At 40.0% G+C, this 25,420-nt stretch overlaps 1 pseudogene; it reads left to right on the top strand.

The window, feature by feature from the left end:
* The window catches only part of LOC113043533 (tight junction protein ZO-1-like), a 124,591-nt pseudogene that overhangs the window by 94,007 nt on the left and 5,164 nt on the right, over window positions 1–25,420 (top strand).

Genomic DNA, 25,420 nt, shown 5'->3' with positions numbered 1-25,420 from the left:
AACGTTTTAGAGAGATTTAAAAAGTGTGCCCAAAAACTGAGATTGTTGCGAATAATCCGGTCTGTTTCTCGCTCTATCCAGACCATCAGGAGAAAGAGGAAGGTGCAGATCCCCTTGGGGCGGCCGGGTGAACGCGAGACCATGTCTGAGCACGACGAGGACGACGACAGCTATGAAGACGAGATCTACGAGTCCCGGAGCGCACGGAGCGGGCCGAGTGCCTACAGCGGGGGCGGAGCCACGGGCCGGAGGAGCAGCAGGGGCGACCGGCTGGGCGGGAGGAGGGACCGAGACAGAGAGCGCAGCGGCTCCAGAGAGAGGAGTCAGTCCCCACGCTCGGACCGCCACTCTGTGTCCTCCAACCTCCCCCCACGCCCAGCCAAGGTCACCCTCATCAAGTCCCGCAAGAACGAAGGTGAACATGGCGCTTCGACCCTGCCAACAGGTGTCGCCCAATCACTCTGTCTTACGAATTATAACACGCTTGTTTCCAAGCTGATTCACATCACTAAAAGCTCATTCTCACCATGAATATTAACTAAAGCAACCACACCAACTGATGATAATGTTCTGGTTATTATAAACTATTATGTCACCTGACACTTTAATACTAAATAGCATATATATAATAGTATATATTTAGGAAGAAATATGATCCATTTAAAAAATAAAATATATTTATATACTATATGAATATAAATATATACATGTACATATTTAAAATATATATATATTGTATGTGTGTATTAATACATGCATAATAAATATACATATTATATATTATATGCAATTAATCGTTTAACAGCACTATAAATTAACAAAATCTGTGATGCATTTAAGTTCACGCTTTTCAAATTTAATATAAACGTTTTCAGTATAAATAATATAGTATAGTAAGTCTGATATAATTTATATAAGTTGAATCAAAAGTTGATTTGAATAATCACAAAAAAATTGATAAAAATATTTGTTTTAATTTAGGAAAGTGCGAACTAATTATTCACTCGTGCGGTGAACTTTGCAATGATTTCTTGTTATAATCGCCGTCCTTGATGTGAACAGGTGAACATGACGTGACAAGTTTCCTGCTGGTTTGTCTGAAATGAGAGTGTAAATGATGCACAAAATAACTTAATCACGTCCAGTCAGAACATATAGCTGCCGTTTATCATTTAGACCCAATGACATTTTGCTCTATGCAGGTTTACGTCGGACAAAAAGCGTCTTTATAGCTAACAAATGCTAACATTCTGTATGTGTTTCTGCGGTTTACTCTGTAAGCAGAATACGGGCTTCGCCTGGCCAGCCACATCTTCGTAAAGGACATTTCCCCCGAGAGCCTGGCAGCCCGAGACGGAAACATACAGGAGGGAGACGTAGTGCTCAAGGTAAGAGAGATGAGAATCTGTAGGGGAGGAGAGAGGAGAGAGTGTGAAGTGATGAGCGTGACTCAAGTGACGGATTTAGTGACGATTTATGAACGAATGCAGACTTTTGCTAATGGAGATGTATGATGTTGACATCATACTCTTCATCTAGATTAATGGCACGGTGACTGAGAATCTGTCCCTGATCGATGCTAAGAAGCTGATCGAGAGGTCAAAGGGCAAGCTGAAGATGGTGGTGCAGAGAGACGAGAGGGCGACCCTGCTCAATATCCCAGACATGGATGACAGCATACCTTCAGCCAATGCCTCTGACAGAGATGGTGAGAGAGTCTCTGTACAGCACACATCAAAATGGGTTTGATTCGTTCTGTGCAATTATACCTTCAAGTGGGGCTTTTAAATATTTAGTGGAAACTGAATGTAATTCATGAATGTAATTCTGTAAACACTGTAATTCTTTAACTACTTAATAATTAAATTAAATTGAATAAATAAATAAAAATTAATTAATTCACGAAGCTGTTGACTGGTTCTGCTTAGTAAACTGAAAATCTTTTTTTTTTTTTTTTTTTTTTTTTTTTTGAATAGCAGCTTATGCATTTGGATTAAAATTTGTTTTATCAGTATCATAAAAAGCAAGCTAATTGTGTGGCATTATTTTTTTTCTCATTGAAAATATATATATATATATATTGTAGTATTTTTTTCTATACCAGTAGTGCTTTTGTTTTTATATTATTTAAATTGTATTTACCTTTTTTTTGACAATTTTTGTTTTTTCTTGTTAACTAAAATTGTAACTTGTAACAATCATTAAAAACAAAGCTAAAATAAAATACAATATAAATATAATAAATTATAAATATGAGAGAACTTGAACAAACTTTTAAAAATGGCTTGGCAGCTAATTGAAATAAAGTTTAAGTTGACTAAAACTAAAATGAACTATTAATAAACTACTATATTTGAACTAATTCATTTTATACAAATTAAATAACAATAATTATAATGACCAGAGCATAAAACAACATTAAAACTTATAAGATAAACAAAAAAAATAACATTAAACCTTACATAAAAATACAAATGTATCTTTTTGTTTATTTATTTTATGTAATTCTGAGTGTATTCTTATTTTATTCCATTTGGATCTTTTAGGGAAGAATTTGAAATTCCAATAGGAATACTTCAGGTTCACTTCGAATTCTGTAACACAACACCTGTAATGGTGTGAAATCATTTGATCTTTTTGCTAGATATTTCAGACATCCACTCCGTGGCCTCCGATCATTCCAACCGATCCCACGAGCGGAAGAGGAGCAGCCGCTCTCGTTCTCCGGACCACCGCTCCGAGCCCTCGGACCACTCCAGACATTCTCCACCACAGATCAGCAACGGCAGGTCAGATGGCCTTTCTGTTTCCCTCGAGTTTTTCCCCCCTCAATTTTTAGGTCCTCCTTTATAATATTCAACAGATTGAGTTGTAGGCCTGCTCACCGCTGATATGAGAACAGCTTTCTGACAGGCGTTAGAGAGAAGCTTCTGTCAGACCGCGCTCCTGTAAATTGGAAGTGTCCTATATAGATAAACCAGGGTGTGACAGTGGGAGAGGATGGGAGGAATTTCATCTCCTAAATGAAACCCTACATTTAAAGGTGAAGTGTGTAATTTTTTCAGCAGTAAAATACATGGAAGCATCAGTAGGCCATTTTTGTAGGTTGACTTATGAAGAGATTAAACTCTCTGGAACAATGAAAACTGGCACTGTTTGTTTCTGTGAGCGGTCCAATAGTCAACTTTAGGCTTATCGAACAATTGCATCCAAGCAAATGTTTTAGATGAAGAAATGACATACTTGCCACAAGCCAGATTTGACCACACACATGTTAGCAGATCCTCAGGTGTGTGAGTGCTCATGAAGTTTCTTCTGACTCTTGTTTTGAATCAGGGCCGCAGGGCCGACGGCTCAGAGAACCCGGCCAGTGTAAGTGTTTGGGTCCGGTTTACGCAGCGTCCCGAACTAACTAACGCTTTTGTGAGCTTTGCACTAAAGCATGTGACGTGGGTGCTTCTCAAAGTTTACGTGTAACCCAGTGTGTGTGTGTAGTGTGCTGAAATTATGTTCTTATTTTACCTGAACTACTTGACTTGTTCATTTCATCATCCCAACATCTCTCACCTCTGGCTGAAGCCCGGCAAACCAACTTGGGCACAGGAAATTCGTTGGTTTGTATGCCCAATCCCAGCATGCATCTGTGACATCAAACATATCCCTTCATTCTCATTTCTCATGCAAATCCAAAGAACTGGTCCCAGCTGTGTGTTACCTCTTTTCTGCTAAGTAAAAACTAAAATAGGGGTGTCTGTCGGGAAAAACTTACACACACACACATAAAGGTCTGCTGCTGTCAGTTTGGCAGTGCAGGGGGAAACATGCTGCTTTTAACATCGTTTGTAGTAGTTCCTCTCTTCCTCAGAGAGTTCTCGGTAATACTGGCACATCTGCTCAGCCAACCATCCTTGAAAGTCTTTCAATAGGATTGAAGCACCACCTGCCCCGTGTTCGAAAAGTCACAAAAAACTGGAATCTGTGAAAGCAGCAGAAGCTTCCCGAAAGCATAGGCAGATGCCTTTTTGCCCCGTCAATCCAGATAGATTTAATTCCTGGTTCAGGAACCATTGGTTTAAAGGACTTGAACCATTTGAGGAGCCAATTTTTATGTCCCAGATCCAACTTTTCTTGCGTGGAAACGTGAAATGGTGCAAGAATGGGCATGGCACAGTGTTAACAAAATATGTTCTAAAAAGATTTATCAAATATTCTATTAACGTTACTTGCCGGAATGTTCTTAGAACATTCCCCTGTTTGAGAACATGCAGCAGAATTTCCTGTCACACTGAGAACATTCGAGAAAATACCTGCATACACATCAAAATAGATTAATATTTTTCGACACAAAGTTGTGTCTGTTGGCGCATGGTGCTGTCAACCAATCAGAGGAGACATGATTATATTCAAAGATTATATAAGTCACATGGCATTTGCTGAACAACTGCCATTGAGAGGAATTGTACATCTCCACTTTGTTTTAATCTTGTAAGAGTGAAAGAGCGAGATCCAACATTTTTGCACTTGCTCTTTGGAAGTTGATTTTACCAGCCTGGTTCCGGATTGTCAGTCTGTTAACTAACGGGAAAGACTGTGTGTTTTAAGATGTCCTGCCAAGTTCTTCCGTCCCTTTTCTCTTTAATTTGAAAACTAGATAATCACACCAGTGTTTTGAAACCGGTGTATTGCAAAAACTCCTGAAAGAGAGAAGAAAATGTCTGTACAACATCCAATCAGTTCATTGGGTTCCACTTGGTGGAATGCAAACCAAATTAGACAGATGCCAACATGAGCATGCTCTCATTCCCAAAACCAGTAAAATTTATAATTTTAATGGGCCCTTTTATTTATTTATTTATTTATTTTTATTTTTTTTGTATGATAAAAGATTGGCAATGTTTGGTTGGCAAGACCAGTTGGGGATTTTCTGAATTAAACAACTTCAACCGTGTTTCCACCGAAATTACCTGGATCAATTGTACCAGGAACTTTTTTGGCAACTGCAAGTTTCCTCACTGTATATTTACAAAAAGACGAAATATGATATCAAATACCACTGCCTCCTTTTGTTTTCTTTTAAATCTATTAAAAGCCACAGAAATTTAGTTCAGTGAAATGTGTTGGCCTGTATAGCCTAACGTTACATTACAGTTGAAATCTTTTTATTTTAACATATTAAACATATTTCAACATATAAATAGATTAATTGAATAAAGACCAAAGATTACCTGTTAGATTTATCAAAAACAAATTATATTTTATAATGTCAGAAGGACTAGTCGAGTTGAGACTGCTCTCGTTAGTAAACATGAGGACTGAGCTCCACTGATCGCGTGAAGCTGATCGTCTACAAAATCGGCGAAACACATTTTTAAATAGGTGCATATTTGAGTTTTAAATAATTGCATTCTCGCCTGAAATACTTTTAAAACGACATTTCATGACACAATAACAGTAATATTTTGAAAAGTATCTATATAAATGGTGGTTGAAATCTCAATGCTGCGTGAACTCAACCAATCAGCAACCGCCCCCGAAAGTTTCAGACCTTTGAAAAAGTACTACCTTGTGAGCAGGGACTTCCTGGGGGGCAATCTTTTACCCTGAACTTTATTTAGATCCTGGTTCCTGTGGTGGAAACACACCGAGTACCAGCCCAAAAGTCCCTAGTTCCTGGGTAAAGTTCCAGCGGTGGAACTACAATACAGTTCGCAGCTGTATTGTAGATCAAAAAGCTCTTCACATTCCCGTACCAGAATGTGATCGTTCTTTGAAATAGAGCATGATTGGTAACCGCAAGAGCAGCCCTCCTCAGCAATTACTGTTTTTCTCTCATAGTCGTTTTTATGGATCATAGGGTCCGTAAAGACCCTCAAGCGGACAGTGATGGCTTTAGTGCTTTGAGGTATAGTGCTTTATGCCACACACTTATCCTCAATGTCATCAGCCAAGGCTTTTTATTGAGCCTCACCATAACTGCTGGGAAAGATATTCGTCCACATGTGGCGGCCCGGCCCTGCAGAGATGGACAGTTTCTGCAGTCCTTGGACGTCGCCCGCTGTTGTTTACCATCACAATAAAGGTCACGGGCCGGACCTGTCGTCTTTGGCCACATGCCGATTTTTGGAGTGCCTCATCGATGGTGGTGCACCTGGAGTCCTTTTCTCTTCCCGTCTTTCTTTCTCTCTCTCTCTCTCTCTGTCTCTGTCTCTTCTATTACTCCAGATCAGATGGGCTGCGCTAAATATAGTCCAACAAAGGAGCTACAAAGCACAGCTGTGACCTTCAAGACTACCTAGCTGCCCTAGCCACACAACGTCCTCCCTCTCTCCCCATCTACCTCGCTCTCATCTGCCATTTGTCTTTCAGTGTAAACAGTGTTTTATGGGTTGTGTGCTTAGGCTTGATAGTGTGGAAAAAGCAGTGTTGTTTTTGGTTGTCCTGCTGAGAGCAGAGCATGCATTAATCATCAAAAGCTTTAACCGAACAGCACAAAAGCTCATTTCATTCCGCACTGTACCGTATATTTTCAGTGTCCTGTATACAGGTGTATTATTGATTGTACTTTCATTTACGGCCTGAAACATACTCTCCCAAGGACGTGAATTAGCGATGAGCACTTTCGAAACACTGCTTTGTGACGTTTCGAAACCTTTGTAAATCATTCTTTTTTTTATTAACGTTTCGAAGCATGTTGCAAACTGGCAACGTTATTTTACGTAACCTTTACATTAGTTTAGTAAATGAAGCTTCGTTATGTCACAACTCTTTCAAAATGGACATATAATGGACATGCGCGTAAAACGTCAGTTTTCTCTTCCAGGTTGACCACTGTCATGATGGGAGCAACAGATTGAAAATCTCTCGGAGAGGGTTAAATTTGACTCTGGTTTAATAGCACAGATAATGAGCGTAACTTTGTCGCCCCTAGAGCACTTAGGTTTGTTACCGCAATGCAAGGTCGCGTATTAAGTAACCAAGCCACGTTTTTCATTCACATCTGCATTTGGGTACTTGTGTTGAGAATGTTTCTGGCCTTAGGAGGAAATGTTTTCATTTTCAAAGTATATTTGATATGCCTGATTCATTTGAACACATTTCCCGATTTTTTTTTTTTTTTTAATGAATCGGTAAAAAAAAAAGGCAAAACAAATTTGTTTGAGACATCAATCAAAGGTTTTTCCAGAAGTGTGGCATTTTACGTGTTCTTTTTTTAAAGTAATTATCAGATTATTAGTAGTATTATCAGTATAATTTGTATTATTATATTGGACATTTCTCAACAGATACCAGTCAGTAGATTGAGTGATTTGGTTTGTTTGGATTGTTCAGAGAGCCGAAAAACCAAAAAATGCTCATCTCATTCAATAGTTTGTTTCTGTTATCACTCAAAAGTTTTCCAGTAGTGCTTATATCAGGTTTTTTGTGTACTCTATTTTCCAGACTATAAGTCTCACTTTTTTTCATAGTTTGACTGGTCCTGCGACTTATAGTTAGGTGCGACTTATTTATCAAAATTAATTTGACATGATAAGAGAAATGAACTAAGAGATATGAACCAAGAGAAAACATTAACGTTTACAGCCGCGAGAGGGCGCTCTATGCTGCTCAGTGCTCCTGTAGTCTACACTGAAGACATAGAGCGCCCTCTCGCGGCTGTAGACAGTAATGTTTTCTCTTGGTTCTTGATTCTAAATAAATGTGACTTATAGTCCAGTGCGACTTATATATGTTATTTTCCTCATCATGACGTATTTTTGGACTGATGCGACTTATACTCGACGTATAGTCTGAAAAATACGGTATTTGGTATTTTAAGTATTTGGTTAAAATGCGATTTTAACAGTGTTACTGGTTATGATAAATTAGGTTGTTTTATACAATCAATAAGAGTCAGTGAAGTCAATTTGGAAAGTCATGTTAGAAATTTGGTTCATTCAGACAGTTTCAAATGACTGATTCATCGATTATCATTCAAAATGTATTCATTTTAAAAGGGCAAAAGTCCATTTTATTGTTATGCAAATTTGTGTTCTTTATAAATATTATATATGTTTGAGTTTAATGCTGTCATTATCCTAATTGTTTTTTTTTTTTTAAGTTTTGCATTGCTCAAGTTTCAAACATATCACTACCTTAAATGTTTTACTTCCAAACAAACTTCTCACACACAATCCACTGATTTAAAAAGCTTTGCAAATAGGTTTGTCCAAATCATTCAAAGACGGATTCGTTCGCAGATTCACTACATTAAATCATAACAAGACCATTGTTTAATGTGTGTGATTCCAACAGCTTTTCTTTGTGCTGTCCTTTTTCTTCACCCACAGTCACCGAAGCCGTGATGAAGAAAGGGTCTCAAAGGCTGGGCCACTTCCCGTACCCACTAAGATGGTGGAGGAGAAGCCGAAAGAGCAGACGGCAGCCAGAGAAGAGAAACAGCTCCCCCCTCTGCCAGGTCAGAGGTCACTACACATGAAACACACTGTGATCGAACATGCATTATTCTCAGCCTGGGTTTGTGCGGTGACGAGCAGCAGGAGTTTGTCAGACATGACAGTGTCTTCACACCTGCTCCGTCCTGCTGGGCGTCTCTGTGACCTCCCAGAGCGCGACACGCTCCTGTGATGACACTTTTGTGTGTGCGCGTGAACTGAAATACTCAGTGTGCTTTGATCTCCTCAGAGCCCAAGCCTGTGTACGCTCAACCCGGCCAGCCTGACGTGGACCTGCCTGTCAGTCCGGCAGACGCCCCAGTGCCCAGCGTCACGCACGATGACAGCATCTTACGGTGCGCCTCACTAACTTTCCCCAAACTCAATGTTTTAGAGATATCGAGAATGAATGAGCTAGATGTCCTTATTGTGTGTGTGTCCACCCTTAGGCCGAGCATGAAGCTGGTGAAGTTTAAGAAGGGCGAGAGCGTCGGGTTGAGACTCGCTGGAGGGAATGACGTTGGGATATTTGTGGCGGGAGTTTTGGAGGACAGTCCTGCTGCTAAAGAGGGCCTGGAGGAGGGAGACCAGATTCTCAGGGTGAGATGACCAGGTTTTGATTCACTCTTACCACTTCACTGATTAATTAATGCACCTTCTGTCTAAAAGCTGTTTATATAAGCAGCTACCTATAAAGGGCACTTGATGAATTCATCAGGTAGCTGTATGTTTGATGTTACTGTGGAAGCGAGAGCTCTGGAAAAACAACTCAACAGTCACCACATACTCCCATGAATCATTGCGGTTTTACATTTAAATAGCTTATATATTAGTGTATGAATTAATATTTTGGAATAAACTTCCTATATTTGTATGATTCATGGTCAGAAGTGTCATTTTGAGCATCTGTTTCTGATTTGATTGATTTCTGATTCGAGGTGCAGTGCTTCATGGGATGTGTAGTTCAGTGGTTTGGTTTGATTTACGGCTCCTTACTGGTTAGTTTTTTTTTTAATGCTTAAAATAAATTGAATTCTGGAACCATTTTTATAATAACTAGTATTTATAATAATACACATTTTTGTAATATGAACAAAATATTAGCAACATGTACAAAAAATATAATAAAATAGACAATAGCATTTGGTTAAATTAAAATTATTTAAAGTATTTTAGTATTGTTTATTTATTATACAATTTCTGTTCAGTTTTAGTGTTTTTTTATCATTCTTTTTAGTTCTTATTAATGTTGGTTTCAGTTATAGTTTAGTTATTTTTGTTAAGTTAAACTAGCTGAATAGAGTTTAAGTTTTTTAATATGACTTTTTTGATGTTTATTTCAATTAACACTTTTTTATGGTTTCCATTTTAGTTGCTGTAATAACTCTGGGCTGATGTTTTTCATATTAATGTGTGTGTGTGTGTGTGAGACTGAGCATTTCTGTCTGATGTTGATAACTGCTTGATTTATGCTCAAGTCATTTCATCTCTTCCAGTTTGTCAGCAGTTGAGCCTGAAGATGTTTGTGGTGGCGTTTAGCTCTTGTGATGAATAACTCGAGTGGGACTCTTAAAGGCCTGTGGGTGAAGGGAAATTTGGTGTTCCCGGCTTTATAACCTTCTGTTTACGGGCTCTTTAATGGAAGTCCTAGTTTTATGGCGGTTCGCACTTCCAAAATGTCCCTCTCGTGCTGTATAGATGCCGTTAAACCTCAGTGTGTGTGCAGATGCTTGCCTTCTCTCAGGATGGTTTCCCTGGTGACGTTGGTTTCCATCTCCTTTCTGCCAAACACAGCCTCTTTCTCTTCCTCTCTGGGTTTTTCCCAATGTGTCTATTCTTTATTCAGAACATTTGTCACCTTCCCTTTCTCAAAAACCTCACCACACAAATCTGTCTTGAAACTTTCCTCTCATTCATTAGACCTCTTTAGAGAGGATTTTGGTTCCTAATGGCTTTTCTCTAAACCCTCCCCAGGTAAACAATGTGGATTTTGCAAACATCATCCGCGAGGAGGCAGTGCTGTTTCTGCTGGACCTGCCCAAAGGAGAGGAGGTCACCATCCTGGCCCAGAAAAAGAAAGATGGTGAGGATATGTCAGCTCTTAAAATTTTATACGAATCCCTGTTCATAAACCATTGTGCCTAAAGTTTAATTTGACTGTCTGCGTTCTGCAACGGTCCATGCAGTGTCGGCATGATGCTAATTTCCATCAACAGAAGTGTCCCACACACAGTGCAGAAGTAAACTCATGCCTTTGTACTTTCCTTATGTAACACATGATTTATTTCTGGAAAATGTGATTTGATTTAGGTTTGTTATAACAATGTCTGAACAGCTATTTGGCTAAAAATTAAAGTAGCATCAGAGGAAAAGCATAAATGTGAGAAACTTTGTGCATTATTGTAATGCTTTTAGCCAGTTACCTGATCAAAAACAAATGTGTTGTCCTGATATCTCATTCAAAGCTACTTAAAATTGCTTTTCTTAAGTTAGCTGACTGAAACACAAAAATGGACATTTTTAATTGGACCGTTTTAGCTTCATAATATGCAGAAGGATGAGGAGATGGGATCTTGTACAACATCATTATATTATGAAAGTTAAAAAATTCAACATAAAGAATAAACCAGCCTAATCTGATCTGGTTCAGGCTGTCTTATAAACTAAACCAGATAAGACCAGCAAAACACCTTCAACTGTTTCCAGCATTTTATCAGAAACGCTAAATAATAATGGCGTAAATCTCTTTGCTTCCCAGTGTATCGGCGCATTGTAGAGTCTGACGTAGGTGACTCGTTCTACATCAGGACCCATTTTGAGTACGAGAAGGAGTCGCCCTACGGTCTGAGCTTCAATAAGGGCGAGGTCTTCAGAGTGGTCGACACTCTTTACAACGGCAAACTGGGCTCTTGGCTCGCCATCCGCATCGGCAAGAACCACCAAGAGGTGGAGCGGGGCATCATCCCCAACAAGAATAGGTGCTGATGCCATTTCTACTAGTTTGCATCGAGTCATGTGCTTAATACGTAGAGTTGTTGAAGTTTGAGCTGTTGCTTTATGTTCTCTGCAGGGCTGAGCAGTTATCGAGTGTCCAATACACTCTCCCAAAGACTCCAGGAGGGGATCGGGCTGATTTCTGGAGATTCAGAGGCCTCCGTAGCTCCAAACGCAACCTGAGGAAGAGCAGAGAGGACCTTTCTGCTCAACCCGTCCAAACAAAGTTCTCCGCTTATGAAAGAGTGGTGCTTCGAGAAGGTAGGCTGTTTCTAGACCTGCTGTTTGTTGCTTTGGTTATTTCAGGTTTGAGCTTCTGTTTTGAAGCTAAGCTAATCATTTTCAGTTTGTATGTTGATGTTTGCATTGAAAGGACAATGTTTTGTAGATATCTAGTTAACCTGTTGTTTCTCCTGCTTAAAAAGCTGGTTTCTTGAGGCCCGTGGTCATTTTTGGGCCTATTGCGGATGTTGCAAGAGAGAAACTGTCCAGAGAGGGACCTGACCTCTTTGAGCTTGCAAGTAAGTGCTGCGTAATGATATTTTTCAGTTTTTCTTATATTAAGAAGGTATAAAACCTCTTTATCTCCTTGCCTCAGAGAGTGAACCCAGAGATGCAGGCACAGACCAGCGCAGCTCTGGAATCATCCGTCTCCATACCATTAAACAGATCATTGACCGAGTGAGTATGGACTCGGATAATTTAGTTAACTGCCATTCCATCTGCTCTGCTCGTGAGCGTAGACTCACAGACCCTGCAAAGATCCAGCTGGTGTTTCACCATCCTGTTTGTGCTGCTAGGACAAGCATGCTGTGCTGGACATCACCCCCAACGCGGTGGATCGTCTGAATTACGCCCAGTGGTACCCCATCGTGGTGTTCCTGAATCCCGACAGCAAGCAGGGTGTCAAGAACATGAGGACCAGGCTCTGTCCCGAGTCCAGGAAGAGCGCCCGGAAACTGTATGAGCGTGCTCTCAAACTGAGAAAGAACAACCATCACCTCTTCACCAGTGAGTAGACCCAGGAATCAAAATAATAGCATTGGAGTCCATGGAACACAAAAGGAGCAATTTTAAAGCATGTACAATCTAGTCCATATCACAAATGAGAACTTTTGCAAGCTACGAAAGTACCATAAAAGTTTTTTTTAATTCAAGTACCACTTGTGGTGTATTTTTAGTTTAGTAAATTGCACCTCTACTTCCTTCTAGCCACTATCAACTTAAACAACATGAACGAGGGCTGGTATGGCGCTTTGAAAGAGACCATCCAGCAGCAGCAGAACCAGTTGGTCTGGGTCTCAGAGGGCAAGGTAAGCCTCTCTAGTTTTATGCCTCAATTTCCAAATGTTTCTTATGTGTCTAGAGCCACACCCCCCATTTATGAGTCAACGCAACACTACTGATTGATCAGTCGTGGTCATTCTGTGGATAAATATTTAGCTATAGTTACACTGTATTTGAAACTGATTAATTATTTTGACAACACTAACACTGCCAATGCTTCAATAAAAAATAATTACATAACTGAAATTGTAATTAGTGGTTGACCTATATATAGCTTTTATTTATATATATTGCAATTGGGATCTGTTTTTTTTTTTGTTTGTTTGGTTGGACTTTTATTTTGACATCACTAAAACCACAATGGCTGAATGAATAACAAATATATAAATGCATTTTAATAAGTGGTTAACCGATATATCAACAATGCTGTTTGAAATGTTATAATTATTGGCATTTGATGATCAGTATTTATGTTTGTCAGAGTTTTCAGAAGAATTTGGCTGTCTATTATTAGTAAACTGTATAACTGAATAAATGTTAATTACATAACCATAGTTAAAATTGAAAAACTGAATAAATCTGAATATAGCTTTTAGCCTATATATATCTGATGCAATAAACAAAAAGTCTAATATCGGCCGATAACCGATATCAAACAAATAAGTGGTGTATCCCTAAAACAAGTACAAGTTATGTTTATTTTTTGTCAATTCATTTATTTGGTTAGTACCCATGTAAAACATTCCATTCATTAACTATACTGAAAATAATAAAGCTTTAAAGAGCTAAAAAAGCAGAGCTATTTCTGTTTTTACACGGTTACAGTCCAAGTGTTTGATATGCATCAGTTTCCACTCTCACCCATTCATCATTTCATTTCCACTGCTGTGGGTCATCAAACTCATCCTAACCACCCCCCCCCCTCTCCACATGCAGGCAGATGGCGCTCCTGACGATGACCTTGACATCCACGACGACCGCCTCTCCTACCTCTCGGCACCGGGCAGTGAGTACAGCATGTACAGCACCGACAGCCGACACACTTCTGACTACGAGGACACCGATACGGAGGGCGGGGCCTACACCGACCAGGAGCTGGATGAGACCATGAACGACGAGGTGGGCCTGCCCAGCGAGCCTGCCATCACACGCTCGTCCGAACCTGTCCGAGAGGACCCGCCGGTCATCCAGGACGCAGCTGGGTACCCGAGCTACCAGCATGCTGTGCCACAACTGGAGCCGGTGAACCGCATCGACCCGGCCGGGTTTAAGATGGCAGCTCCTCAGCAGGTACAGAATACGAGGACTATCATGTGTGTGTGTTGGTTTCTTTACTGTCATTCATGGGAACTTCTGTAAAGGTTTAAGTGGCTCATTTCTGCTGTGCAGTGCTTTTTGAACTTTTTAAAAATCAATATGCTTTTGTTGTTATTTCATGAAGTATTTCTATAAAAGATGCTCAGGCACTTAACTAAACAGAAAATACTAATTATAAGCTATTCACATACTGGCAAAAAATTAATAAGATGGAGCCTTACAAGATGTAAATAAGAAAGTTAGCCATTGGGTTACATAAGGGTGTTTTTATTTATTTCATTGTTATCTATCTATCTATCTATCTATCTATCTATCTATCTATCTATCTATCTATCTATCTATCTATCTATCTATCTCTGTTATCTATCTATCTATCTATCTATCATTATTTGTTTTATATAAAAGTGCTAGGTAGCTTGGTAGAATTTTTTTTTTTACACTTATGTTTTTAAATATTATACTCATTTTTCTTTTTATCACACAAGATGTAATGATTCAAATCAGTCAAATTAATATCACACAAAAAAAATCACAAAATTATATAAAATCTGTTGTTAATGCTTGCTGGTGTTTGTGTAGATGTCACTTCCTGGAGCATAATGACATTAAGGAATTGGCATTTGTTAGTTAAATGGATAAAGTTGGTCTCTAGGGCTTTGTTAGTTATTAAGATATAAGAGTAAAAGGCATTTACATTTCTTAAAATAAACCCCTGTAGTTTTTAAACTGAGTGCATTTACAAGTATAATACATTTTGATAACTGTCAGTTCAATTTAAAAACCAGACAACAACATTTGCTAGTTTTTCTGGTGATTCTTACTAATATGGTTTCAGTCTGTTTATATCTGATAAAATAACGCAAATGTATATCAGAATGTACTGCATGGTAGAAATGACCATATTACTCAACAAAAGCCATTGTCTTTCCTTTAGCGCATTATCTGAAATGTAAACCTGTATTTCCTGTCCTAATAACATTTTAAACTGCATATGCAACAGGACTGGACCACTACCTAGTTTCTGCTTCCTGTAAAGCTAAGGACACTATTTTATTCAAAAGCACACTTAAGTTTGTATGACCAGGTGATATCCTTTACCAGACAAACTCTTGTTCATCTTTCAGTAGCTGTCAGTTAACCTGGTTAAGGATGCTTTGGTGGTCGTAGCTGCTGTTTGTAGCTGGTGCTGTCTGTAACCTCTTTGCCCCGTGCTCCACAGCAAACAGAGGCAGCTCTGGCCTCGCCGCCCCCTCCCTCTGCAGCGACAGCAGCGCCCCCTGCTGTCCAACCCACCGCGCCAATAGTGGGTACGAACCCAGAGGAGCCGACTGGCACCCCTCAGGCCAACTCCCTTAACAGCCCCGTCCCTGTTCCCGACCCCCAGCCTGACCCTGAGCTCGCTCAGCCCCCAACACACGACCCCCACAAGTTGCTTCCTCCTGGCCCAGATCCAAAGGTACCAGCAGCACCAGAAGCTGGACCCGCTCCCGGTTGGGCCCGGTTCAGCCCAGCTCTCTCTTTCTCAGCCTTGCCTGTGTCTATCACTCTTTTCTTTGACTCCTCCCACTCCACTGTCTGCATGAATGCTCCGCCCACCCCACACGTGTGCTGCGTGTGTTCCTCTGTGTAACTGGTACACATGCACCACAGGAGGACGAGGGCCCATGCATAAGTAGAAGTGCCTCGTACTTCCTCTTGCATGGCTCCTAATTTATGATATTTCTTTCAGCTTGTTCTGTCTGTAGGGCTGGGCGATATATATATTGCTTAGTCATGAATACGGCTGCACGATCGTGACAAAAATCATTATTGTTGAATATTCTCTTGCAGTTGTAATTGCGATTATTAATTACAATTATCACAATTTACGATTATTACAATTTACATTGAATGATGTTTATACCCTTGTTTGATGCAACTGCATGCCGTATTTTTATATGAAAATAAACAACTGAAAACACATTAACTGAAAAACTTTTAGTGCTTTTCTGTAGTATTAAACCTCAAATGTAAACTGTTCATCAGATTGATTTCTTCTTTAAATTATAAAATAAAATTTGAATGGTATTATAATGTTATACTAAAACTAAGGGATAAACCCTTAAGATAACATGTAGAAAGAAAAAACGCATCTTAAGCACGCAGAATAACATATTGACTTTGGACAATTAATTGAACCATTACGTAATTGTGGCATCCATAATTGTAGTCGCGATTAGAAATTAAATTCATTTTGCAACCATAGTCATGAATGTGACCACTATTTTAAATGGTGCAACTTTGGGAATGTGTCACTGTTTTACTGCACTTTTTATTTGGCCGATATATTTACAGACTTTTTTACAGTTGTGAGTTTGTATATCTTTCGCAATCCTCAGTTTATGTCTATCGAATCTAAACTCAGAATTGCGAGAATTTTTTTTTTTTCTCAATTGTGAGATTTAGACTCGGAAATGTAAACTATAAATGCAAAATTGGAAGAGTGGGATATAAATTCAAAATTGCGAGAACTTTTAAAATTGTGAGAAAAAAGTACAAATTGCTAGTTTAAAAAGTCGCAATGACCTTTTTAATTATTTTTATTTTGTTGTGCAAAAAAAATTTATAAATAGAAATGCGAGATGTAAACTCAGAAATCAGATTCTTTAGAATCTATATAAATATAATTCGAACTGTAGAAATAATATTAAATATTAAATATATATAATAATAAAATAAAAAATCTTAATTGCAGAATTTACATGTTCCAATTTTTTCTATTCTGTAGTATGAACAGACTTCCATAGAAAAGTCAGAATTTTGTCTACAAAAAAAAAAACTATAATTACAAAAAAAAAAAAAAAAAAAAAAATATATATATATATATATATATATATATATATATATATATATATTTTTTTTTTTTTTTTTAAATATATTAAAATGCTTTAATAAAATTCTGCATATTATGTCATTTATTTTCTTGTATTATTGTTTGCATCAACACAATTTTTTTTGGAATATTTTCTCCCATATAATTTTTTGTGTGTGTGTGTATTTTGTGGGGGGAAAAAAAATTATTTATTGAACCAAAATTTCAATCTGTATCGCCTGGCCCTATTCTGTAGTGATAGCCGTGATGGTAGCGTTTGGCTTTGACCTGAATCTCACCTGTACGGACGACTGCTGGATGCACTGTAGACTTGTCACTTAATTGCAAACGGACCTTTCCCTGATTTGCAAGAATGGATTTCTGTAGTTGCATGTTCATTTAACCTGCAGACAGTACTTACAGCAATGTAAAAGGAAAACAACTGGACTAATCCTGCATAATGTCTTCATAACCAATGTTTCTTTTCATAGATGAAGACGTTATGTAAGAGCTTCTGTGATTATGTTAAGTTGTCTTCTAGGAGACGTTGGACCTTTTACAGCTCTACTGTCTTCAGGCTATACTTTGAAGCTTGAGAAGGAGCCTTTCAAACAATGACAATATAAATGTATTCACTTTTACTAAAGACGAGGAATCAAAGTGTGTAACCAAGTGGAGATGATGTACATGTTCGAAGGGCTTCTTATCAAACTGTAGAAATGTAGAGCTGAGTAGCAAGTTGGTAAGAAGCTTGTTTTATTGCATAATGAATTAATCAGTTATTAATGTTTTTTTTCCTGCTCAAGATTGAGTTTAAGTTCAGTGCTTGCAAGGTAGCGCCATATGTTTATACCAAACATTCATATAATGCCATAATTAATAATTGAGCACCCAAAATTATCGTAATTAGGCATCAAATCACTGCATTAAAATAAATCTGGAATAATGCTGAAAATTTGCTTTGCATCAGAGGAATTAATTATATTTTTGAAAATTTTGAAAAGTTTTTTCAAAGAAATTGTATAGAAAATTTGCCATTGAATTATGAAATATAACCACATTATTTTGAAGCTATCATTTTTTATTTACTTATTTTTTATTTTTTTGTTGGCAATGAATTTATTTGGTATATATTAAGTTTAAAACACAAAAACTGCTCATTTTAATATTTCTGTCCTTCTAATATTTTTTTGTTCTGCAAAATGCAATATGCATTATATTTTATATAATTACTTCTTAGAAAAACTGACTGTGATCATCTTATTTTTTCATTTCAGCAACAAAAGCCAAAAACCTGACCTTACCTAAAATCATACAAAATCATACCTTTTTTTTTTTTTTTTTTTTTTTTTACAACTGCCTTGCAAGTGCTTGCACTGTATTTCCTGAAGGAAATGCAAATCTAGTACTTAAATATTTATTTACAGCTAATTTTAAATATTTTGCCTTGTTCTTTTTTGGGGGGGGCTCGGATTCATTAGCTCCAGTGACTGAGGTTGTTTTGCAAAATGTTCATATCTCGTTTGAGCCTTTTCAGTCAAACCGGCTCTCACAGCTGACGTTTTGTCCCTCACAGATGTATAAAAAGGATCTGTACAGCGTGGATGAGCCGGTGCGAGTGAACCACGGCGTGAAGCCTCCCCCTCCCCAGCAGCCGCAGCAGTCTTTAGCCCCCCCCACCTCGCTCTCCTACAGCCACCAGCCTGTCTACCAGGACCAACAGCCATACCGCCAGTACGAGCACCCGCCTTATGGCTATGACGGTGGCGGCTACGCACAACCAAAGCCTCACAATTATGACCCGCACCTGCACTACGACAACCGTGTGCCTCACTACAACGAGCAGTGGCCCCCTTACGACCAGCAGCAGACTTCACCCCAACCACCCCCTGCGCCCGGCTACCCTCAGGCCCACCACCCTCCTCCTCCTCCCCTGGGGTACGAACCCCGCTCTCCATACCAGGACGGCCCAACCAGGGATTTCAGCCCGCCTCAGCCCCAATATGATGGCGTGTCCCCAATGGGTTATGATAACCGTCCACGGCACACTAAACCTGCTCCTGCTCGCTACGAAGAGCCGCCTCCTCCGCCCCATTCAGTCTCCTACGACGCCCGCTCACCCTTCGAGTCCCATCCACATGGGTTCCCAGGCAATGCGCATCGCTCCCCTGATCCGCCCAAGCAGTATTATGGCGACGCTGCAATGAGACCCTCCTACAACCCTGGAGCGCCGAACCGAGGGTATAAACCAACGCCACACGAGCCCGTGATGAACTCTGAAGCTCCCGCTCCGCCTCCCAAACCCGAGGCCATCTCGTCTTCAGGAGATCCGACTCACCCTGCAACTCCCAAACCATTGCCGCCTCCCCCCAGGGATGATGACGATGATGAAGACCCTGCCATGAAGCCACAGTCTGTGCTCAACCGGGTCAAAATGTTCGAGAACAAGCGCTCCGTGTCTGTTGACCGAGCCAAGGATACGCCAGAAGTAGCAGGAATTAAGGTACGTTTCTGTCCCTTTGATGAATGTGACCTTGGACCACAAAACCAGTCATAAGGGGCAGTTTTTCGAAATTGAGATTTATGCATCATCTGAATGAACAAGCTTTTCACTCATGTATGTTTGTTAGGATGAGACTATATTTGTCCGAGATATAATCTGAATCGAAAAAAATCTATATATTAAGGAAATCACTGTTGAAGTTCTTGGCAATGCATGGTACTAATCAAAAGTTAAGTTTTAATATATTTATGGTAGGAAATTTACAAAATATATTAATGCAACGTAATGTTGTCCCAATACAATGTATTGTTGGCAGTTGCTACTTCTGACTGGACTTGTGCTCCAGGGTCACATTTAACTTAGAGTTCTCCACTGAGGGCTTTGTTGGTAATAATGTAAACATGACTTAGTGCAAACTTTTGCTTAGAGAAGGGTGTGTAAATCTGTTGACCGAATGCATGCACTTTCTTCTTCAGCCCACAGATCTCCCAAAACCTGTGAGCACACCTGGTCCTGTGCTTAAAGCCAACTCTCTCAGCAACCTGGAGCAGGAGAAACCCTCTTACAGGTACACCCACATACTTACTGTACTGTGAGATTGTTTAAGATGGTTTAAATGAAGTGTCTTATGCTCACCAAGGCTCCATTTATTTAATCAAAAATACAGTAAAAATATTAAATAACTTTAAAATATTATTGCAATTTAAAACAACAGTTTTCAATTTTAATATATTTTAAAATGTGATTCATTCCTGTGATAAACTGTATTTTCAGCATCATTCCTCCGGTCTTCAGCGTCACATGGTCCTTCAGAAATCATTCTGATATACTGATTTGTTGATGTGTTGAAGCAGGGTTATTACAGTTAGCTAAGACTAAATCATGAAACATTTTCATTACTAATTAAATAAAATAAGTTAACTGAAATGAAATTTAAAAATTCTCATTTTCACTTAGTTTTACTTGATGTACTTAACTTAAAAATGAACGAAAACATTAAAAAACAATAAACATGTTTGAGACGTAAGAACAAAACCTGACAAAAGCTAAATTACTAAAGCTTTAAAATTAAAATATAACAAAATTGATATATATTATTCTATTGTTTACATGATTTAGTTTCAAACTGACCTCTGTTTCACACTATTTTTAAGTAGTAGTGGTTAGCAAACAGTATGTGTTGTTGGTGGAGAATGATATAATGTACTCCTGTAATGCCCTCTGCTGATTGGTCTTCCATTCTGAAAAATACCATAAGATGTTCCATAATACAGTTAAGATGTCTCCTTATGATGATTTTTTTTCCTGCTCCTAGAGCCCCAGAGCCCCAGAAACCTCAGCCGCGTGTAGGGGACGACGTGGTCCGCTCCAACCACTATGACCCAGATGAAGATGAAGAGTATTACAGGAAGCAGCTGTCGTATTTTGACCGCCGCAGCTTTGACAGCAAGGCCATGAATCAGCCCAACACTGCAATCAGTCGCTTCCACGAGCCGCCCAAACCTCCTCAGACCCAGATCGCATATCCTTTCGCCAGGTACATTCTCACACACTAGACAGACAGTATTAACTCTTGTATCTTGATGGAGCTCTTGTGTCTGTATGTCTTAACTGTATTTACAGTATTACAGTACAGTATTAACTGTATATATATATATATATATATATATATATATATAATATATATATATATATATCACAGTCTTTCACACACTTTCCGTTTCAGGACGGAGTCTGTGGAAAAGGTGAGTCCTGTGGACAAGAGGTACGAGCCCTTGCCGTCCGTCAACCCGCCACCTGCTCCATACAGCCAGCCCACACCGGCTGCTCCACCCACATCCCTGCCCAAACTCAGCAACATCGAGGGTAAGAATGAGTCAGGAGTGTTCATGGTACTTTGGGCTTTGTGGACTTCAAGAAAATGTGTATTTGTTTACACTCTCACTAGTTTAATTTGTCTGCTAATAATGTCCAACAGTGTTTAAACAAACATCACAGGAAGACGTCTTTTTTTTTTTTTTTACAAATTTCCAGCAGTGTCTTTTTCATTACATCTCAAATTATATATTGTGTTTGATAGCTTACCGTTTTGTAAATTGCATTTTAAACATTTTTGGAATACAAACGCTTGACTCTGTGTTTACACACACATAATATTTCACATTTATTGCATAATTAAAAAACAACAATTGCAGAATGACTGAAAATTCTACTTTGTTAAATCTCTGTTTTGAAACGTCTTTTTGGTATTTGCTAAAACAGTAAACAAGTTTAAAAACTTGACAGTTAATTTTTTTTTAAATACAGATTATTTTTACACCATAAATAAATGACATTAAACATAAAGAAGTACCACCCCGTTGCATAATGCATGGCCATATTGTCAATGTTCTTAAATTGCCAACATTTCAAAAATCTATGCTAATACCAATGAGATTGCATAATTTTTTACACCACATCATAAACTGGATGCATTCTCTCTGATCTCCCAGTGAACTCGATGCCAGATCCTCACAGCTCTCCCAAAGCCAAACCGGACTTGTTGGCTCTCAGAGCTCCAAGCCGGGATGACCCCATCCAGAACAGCTACCTGCCCCCCAAGTCTACTATCAACGGCATGGATGCCCCTCCCAAAACACTAGGCGTCCCTACTAGCTACAACCGCTACGTCCCAAGCCTTACACCAGCTCCGCCCGACCCTTCGAGCGCAAGTTCGAGAGCCCTAAATTTAACCACAACCTGCTTCCCAAAGACACACAGTCCAAACCCAGTGTGAACAACAATCTGAAACCTCAAATCTCGCCCCAGCCCCTGGACACAGACAGCGGGGTCGACACTTTCACACGCACCATGGACAACAGGCCCAAGTATCAGCACAACAACATCAATGCCCTTCCCAAGGCCATTCCCGTCAGGTAAGATGATGAAACAACATCAGCCAGAGCGAGATTCATTACTTTTGTTTACTTAACAACTCACTCACTGTGTTTACATGGACAACAATAGTCCAATTTTAGCACGATTAAGACAATACTCTGATTAAGAATCTACCATGTAAACAGATTTTTGATTACCTTGGGGTGATTGCACACTGCTTCCGAAATTTTCACACTTAACTATACCTAAACCCACCCATCGCCACACTTTAAACCTACCAGTCTCCACCCCCGATCCCTAAACCCACCCATCTCCATCCCTAAACCCACCTATCTCCACCCTGAAACCTACCAGTCTCCACTCCGATCCCTAAACCCAGCCTTCTCTACCCCTTAACAACTCACTCACTGTGTTTACATGGACAACAATAGTCCGATTTTAGCACGATTAAGACAATACTCTGATTAAGAATCTACCATGTAAACAGATTTTTGATTACCTTGTGGTCATTGCACACTGCTTCCGAAATTTTCACAATTAACTATACCTAAACCCACCCATCGGCACACTTTAAACCTACCAGTCTCCACCCCCGATCCCTAAACCCACCCATCTCCACCCCTAAATCAACCAGTCTCCACCCAATCCCTAAACCAACCTATCTCCACCTCTAAACCTACCAGTCTCCAACCCCGATCCCTAAACCCAACCATCTCCAGCCTTGAACCTACCAGTCTCCACCCCCGATCCCTAAACCCAACCATCTCCACCCCTAAACTTACCAGTCTCCACCCCCGATCCCTAAACCCACCCATCTCCACCCCTAAACTTACCAGTCTCCACCCGATCCCTAAACCCACCCATCTCAACCCCTAAACCTACCAGTCTCCACCCCCGATCCCTAAACCCACCCCTAAACCTACCAGTCTCCACCCCGATCCCTAAACCCACCTATCTCCACCCCTAAACCTACCAGTCTCCACCCCGATCCCTAAACCCAGCCTTCTCCACCCCAAACCTACCAGACTCCACCCCGATCCCTAAACCCAGCCTTCTCAAACCCTAAACCTACCAGTCTCCACCCCGATCCCTAAACCCACCCATCTCCACCCCTAAACCTACCAGTCTCCACCCCGATCCCTAAACCCACCCATTTCCACCCCTAAACCTACCAGTCTCGACCCCGATCCCTAAACCCACCCATCTTCACCCCTAAACCTACCAGTCTCCAACCCCGATCCCTAAACCCAGCCATCTCCAATCCTAAACCTACCAGTCTCCACCCGATCCCTAACCCAGCTATCTCCAATCCTAAACCTACCAGTCTCCAACCCCGATCCCTAAACCCAGCCATCTCCAATCCTAAACCTACCAGTCTCCACCCCCGATCCCTAAACCCACCGATTTCCAGCCTTAACCTACCAGTCTCCACCCCCGATTCCTTAACCCACACATCTCCACCCCTAAACCTACAAGTCTCCATCCCGATCCCTAAACCCACCCATTTTCAGCCTTAAACCTACCAGTCTCCAACCCCGATCCCTAAACCCACCCATCTCCAACCCTAAACCTACCAGTCTCCACCCCCCAATCCCTAAACCCACCCATATCCAGCCTTAAACCTACCCGTCTCCACCCCGGATTCCTAAACTTACACATCTCCACCAATAAACTTACCTGTCTCCACCCCTTGATCCCTAAGCCCACCCGTCTCCACCTCTTGTTCCTTAAACCTACCGTTTCTACCTCTGATCCCTAAGGGGCCGTTCGCATATCGCGCCTAAAAACGCGTGGAAAACGCTAGGTGCGCCGCTTTCTCCTTCTTTCCAAAGGGCCGTTGCTAAACAACCATGACCTGCTCTCTCCATGAAGACGCGGAAATTTCAGCAAAGGATAAATTAATTTGCAGCACAAAAAAAAAATTGCTTGCAGTAGCTCTGCTACTAAATTTATTTCAAAATGGTAATCCATTTGGATGAAGCTGATTGGATAGTTCTTGTCACATGACCTGCGGTGCACTTGCGGCATTCTGAGTTGATGTTTTTAACTCAGTGTGGTGCGGACGCGCCTGGAAAAAACAAGCGCGTCACTTCCATTATGAGCGTGCATACCGCGCCTACATTGGAAATAACGAACTTGAACGTGCAAAAGATGCAATATGTGAACAGCCCCTAAGCCCACCCCTAAACCTACTCATCAAATAAAAGAGCATTAGTTCAACAACGCTGTCATCTGTTTGCACAGTTAGCATGAAAAATAATTAAGTGCAATTGAAGCTTTCGTAAAATTTAAAATGAAACTTTACTAAATATTATTAAAAGGACATACTATATGTTTATACGCATTGGGATGTAATGACGTGTGTCATTAATTGATTTACTGTATTTTTCGGACTATAAGTCGCACGTAAGTATAAGTCGCATCAGTCAAAAAATACGTCATGATTAGGAAAAAAAAAAACATATAAGTCGCACTGGACTATAAGACGCATTTATTTAGAATCAAGAACCAAGAGAAAACATTACCATCTACAGCCACGAGAGGGCGCTCTATGTTTTGAGTGTAGACTACAAGAGCACTGAGCAGCACAGAGCGCCCTCTCACGGCTGTAGACGGTAATGTTTTCTCTTGGTTCATTTCTCTTAGTTCATTTCTCTTGGTTCATGTAAAATAAATTTTGATAAATAAGTCACATCGGACTATAAGTCGCAGGACCAGCCAAACTATGAAAAAAAGTGTGACTTTTAGTGCAGAAAATACGGTATGTACTATAACATGAAAAACGACAACATGAAAGGAATATTCTAAAAGCAAATCATGTAAACACCTTAATAATAATATTGTCTTATTTAGAATAAGGTAAATAATTAGACTACTGATGTCCATGTAACCATAGTCACTGTCTGTTTTCTAGCCCTACTGCACTGGATGACGATGAGGAGGATGAAGGTCACACGGTGGTCGCCACGGCGCGGGGCATCTTTAATTGTAACGGTGGGGTGTTGAGCTCCATAGAGACGGGAGTCAGTATCATCATCCCACAAGGAGCGATTCCAGATAGTGTGGAGCAGGAGATCTACTTCAAAGTGTGCCGGGACAACAGCATTCTGCCCCCTCTGGACAAAGAGAAAGGTCTGAATCACGTCTACTTTTGTCTGT

This window comes from Carassius auratus, chromosome 25 (assembly GCF_003368295.1).
Source record: "Carassius auratus strain Wakin chromosome 25, ASM336829v1, whole genome shotgun sequence".
NCBI classification, from domain to species: Eukaryota; Metazoa; Chordata; class Actinopteri; order Cypriniformes; family Cyprinidae; genus Carassius; species Carassius auratus.
This window is presented reverse-complemented; position numbering and strand designations above follow the sequence as displayed.